Source organism: Choristoneura fumiferana, chromosome 18, assembly GCF_025370935.1.
Source record: "Choristoneura fumiferana chromosome 18, NRCan_CFum_1, whole genome shotgun sequence".
Lineage (NCBI taxonomy): Eukaryota > Metazoa > Arthropoda > Insecta > Lepidoptera > Tortricidae > Choristoneura > Choristoneura fumiferana.
Genome location: NC_133489.1, coordinates 1,184,772 through 1,189,275, shown reverse-complemented (window position 1 = coordinate 1,189,275; position 4,504 = coordinate 1,184,772). Strand labels below are relative to the sequence as shown.

The following is a 4,504-nucleotide window of genomic DNA, read 5'->3' as shown; positions in this document are numbered from 1 at the left end:
AAGAAGCATTCCACCTATTCAAAAATGGTTGGGAAAATTACATTCGAGCGGCACAAATAGACAAATGGCCAGCCGATCAGGAGCCACGCAAACTCAGTGTCTTAATGACTGCAATTGGTACGGATGCTTTAAAAAAATACAATAATTTCCTTGAAAAGCCTACCTCGTGTGAACAGCTCTTATTAGAGATCAAAACAAAGCTTGTGCCAGCAAAAATATTATTTACAACAGGTTTCTGTTTAATTCGAGATCACAAAACCAGGGTGAAGGCTTTGAGTCATTCTTTAGTGCAGTGGTGACACTTATTGAAGAATGCGACTACAAAGAAAAAGATGAAATGCTCCGTGATAGGATTGTGATGGGCATTTTGGACACGAATTTAAAAAAAGAAATGTTGAAAAAAGAAAAATTAACTTTGACCCAGGCAGTCAATATGTGCAAGGCTGCGGAGGCTATGGAAATTCAGATCAAGAATATGACTGACCAGAAATCTGTGACAGAAGGAACTTCCACACAAATACAAAAAGTTGAAGCTAAAATGAAATGCAAATTCTGTGGGAATTTTCATGTTTTCAAAAAAGGTGTATGTCCTGCATGGGGAAAGAACTGCTCAAACTGTGACGGAAGAAATCATACTGCAAAAGTATGTAAGAAGAAAAAATTCAAGAAATATCTCAAGACTGCAATAGTGATCCTGTGATTAAAAAATTGATTAATGACAAAAATAAAACCTTGCAGAGTGCTCTTTAAAATACCTTAACAATAATAAATGGTACGATGTGAACTGTTTGTTAGACACAGCGGCTGATGATTGCTTAGTAGGCATTAAGAATCTGGAGCAAATGTTTGGTGTGGGCTATGTAAAAAATAAAATAAGACCATCAAATAAACGTTTATACAGTTTTGGTGGACACAACATTGACATATTTGGTGAGGTTGACATTACATTTAAAATAATAATACCTAACAAACCAATTAAAAAATACAATGTTACGTTTCAAGTTGTACACACTGAACATATTCCTTTACTGTCATGTAAAGCTTGCACTTTTATGGGTTTGGTACAGTTTTGTAAAACTGTTAAATATGAATCTGATGACACCACAGAAATCATAAAAAAATATGATGCTGTATTCAATGGGTTGGGCAGGTTTGCAGGTGATATAGATTTGGAAATCGACAAAAAGGTGTCTCCTGTTATCCAGAAGGCTCGCAGGATTCCTGTCGCCTTTCGAGAACCTTTAAAAAAGGAACTAAATAGACTTGAAAAACTTGGTATCATTGAGAAGGAAGACAATCACACAGACTGGGTAAGTAACATTCTAATAGTAAAAAAAATGATGATAACTTTCGAATCTGTTTGGATCCTATTCCACTCAACAAAGCTATTAAGAGACCCAATTATCAGTACACCACAGTGGATGAGATCCTCCCTGAACTAGGCAAAGCTAAAATTTTTTCAACTTTTGATGTAAGGAAAGGCTTCTGGCATATAAATCTTTCAAATGAAAGTAGTAAGTTGACCACATTTTGGACACCATTTGGCAAATACCGATGGAGGGTCCTTCCATTTGGAATATCATCTTCTCCAGATTACTTCCAAATAAAAATGGCAGAAATAGTACAGGGCCTCTCCGGGGTAGAGATTCTGGTTGATGACATCTTGGTCTACGGAGTAGGAGACTCCATTGAGGAAGCTATTATTGATCATAATATTAAACTAGAAAATCTAATGCTAAGACTTCTCAAGCACAATTGCAGGCTTAATCGAGATAAGATGAAATTATTACAAACTTCGTTAAATATTATGGTCATATATTTACAAACAATGGGCTTCAACCAGACCCTTCTAAGGTAGAAACTATATTAAATATACCTACACCTGTGAATAAAAAACAATTGCAAAGATTTTTAGGGATAATTACATATTTAAGCCGATTTATACCCAACCTCAGTGCTAACTCCACAAACCTGAGACATCTATGCCATGAAAACTCTGAATGGATTTGGACTAAGCGTGAAAATGAAGAGTTTGTTAAATTAAAATCCTTAATCACAGATATAAAAACATTAAAATACTTTGATAAGAATGTGCCAATAACCATAGAATGTGATTCCAGTTGTGCGGCTCTGGGAGCAGCCGTGTTTCAAGAGGGACGTCCAGTGGCATATGCATCCAGGACCCTTACAGCAGCAGAATGCAGATACGCTCAGATTGAAAAGGAGCTATTGGCCATATTATTTGCTTGTACCCGTTTTGACCAACTCATTGTAGGAAATAAGAGAACAATTATCAAAACGGATCACAGACCCTTATTAAACATTTTTAAGAAGCCATTACTTCATGCACCTAAACGTTTACAGTCCATGCTCTTATTACTACAGAGATATCAATTAGAATTACAATTTGTGTCAGGTAAGGAAAATGTTTTGGCCGATGCTTTGTCTAGACTGTACACAGAATATGAGGATGTAGAAGGCTCAAAAGAACAAAAAATATTTGCCATATTACAAAATATAAATCCGGTAGAAGATTTACCTATAACTGATTCTTGCATTGAAGAAATAAAGGAACACTCTAATAGTGATGAAAATTACTCAACTTTAAGAAAGTTTGTATTAAATGGATGGCCCACAAAGAAAAGAGATATTCCAGATGCACTTAAATACTATTACAGTTTCAGGGATGAATTAGCAGTGTATGATAATCTAGTCTTGAAACGACAGTCTATCATTATTCCAGAAAAGATGCGGACTCAGATACTCGATAAGCTACACAGAGCCCACTCTGGAATCGAAAATACTCTGAAACTGGCTAGAGATGCCGTATTTTGGCCTTCAATGTCTGCAGATATTAAAGATTTGATCATATCTTGTCCCATATGTGCAAAATTTTTACCATCACAACAAAAGTTTCCTATGCAGAGTCATGCTGTTCCAGAATATCCTTTTCAAATTGTGTCAATGGATGTATTTTTCTTGACTGAAAATGGCAAGCAAAATAAATATTTAATAACGGTAGACCACTACTCAGATTTCTTTGAATTAGATAAATTAAAGGATCTGTCAGCTAAGTGTGTCATAGAGACTTGTAAAAGGAACTTTGCCCGTCATGGAATTCCAGAATTAGTCTGTACAGATGGAGGTACTAATTTTGTTTGCCAAGAATTTGCTGAGTTTTCTGACAAATGGAACTTCAAACATGTAACATCATCACCTCATCATCATCAAGGAAATGGGAAAGCTGAAGCGACTGTCAAAATTGCTAAGAAACTGTTAACAAAGTCCAATGAAGCTAAAGAAGATGCATGGTTAAGTTTACTCTGTCTGCGCAACACACCAAACAAATTGGACACCAGCCCTGTACAAAGGTTATATTCAAGACGTACTCGTGGGACTTTACCATTGTTACCAGATTCCTTAAAACCTACAGTGATACAAAATGTCAGCAGTGATATAATAAAAAACAAAGAGAGAGTGAAACATCAGTATGACAAAAATGCAAGAAAAGATATAACATTGCAGATTGGACAACCAGTGGTGGTGCAGTTGCAGCCGTCCGTGAACAAATACTGGACACCTGGATGCATACAAGATGTGTTAACAGATAGGTCATATTTAGTTAAGGTAAATGATGCCATCTATAGACGGGACTTAGTACACATTCGGCCTTATACATCTTGTGATGCTAAAGAGGCTCCACTGCTTACAGTAAATACTGAAGTTCAATCTTTGTCTCCTCCAACACGAGCAATGACAGCCGAAGGAACATCTAGCTTGCAATCTCAAAATGAACACATATCTCCCTCCAATTATGTTGATGCTATGGGGATTCCTCATAATGAATCATTCACACAGATAGAGTCTTATAGCCCAACTCAAACGTTTGCTCCCATAGATTCTAAGTGTATTGAAAATGATCTGGATGGATTACATCAGAGTCCATGTTCAAATATGAATTCATCCAGACCAAAAAGGCAGATATTAAAGCCTCGTTACCTAAGTGATTATTATTGTGAAGAATAGAGATCATATTAGGACTACAGATTGTTGATTACCTATGTAAAAATTCTCTCTTGATTAATGTTTAATTTGATGAAAAAGTTTGTTAATTATTTAAGAAAGGAGAACGTGTTGGCAACCTATCCACATTTTATCTGTGGTAGTGTTGACACTTGTGTTTTCTCTGTACTTGATCTAGCTCGAGCTTGCAAAATGTTATCACGTTATTAAAACTAAATAAACGTACATCTCAAGAAGTAATAATATTATAGTATTATTCCAACTAAAACAGGGGTCGATTCATACAGTCGGTTATACCTATATGTGTTTGTCGACAAGAAAAATGTCGCTAGATGGCGTTAGTGTCGTGAGACCGTTGACGTCTTGCTCATAGATGAGAAGTGTGTAAGTATATACTGGGTCTTGCTTGCGATTGAAAAAAAGAAAGAAGAAAGAAAATACATTATTTAACGCCATAAAAAACAAACCATAGGAACAAACA

The 4,504-nt window shown here is 35.8% G+C and overlaps 1 long non-coding RNA gene across 1 annotated transcript; it reads left to right on the top strand.

Annotated features, from left to right (window-relative positions):
• Positions 1–217: 217 nt before the first annotated feature.
• LOC141438005 (uncharacterized) lies at positions 218–4,266 on the top strand. The gene is made up of 2 exons (XR_012452443.1): positions 218–1,310; positions 2,121–4,266. It is a non-coding gene; the product is annotated as an uncharacterized lncRNA (long non-coding RNA).
• The last annotated feature ends 238 nt before the right edge of the window (positions 4,267–4,504 follow it).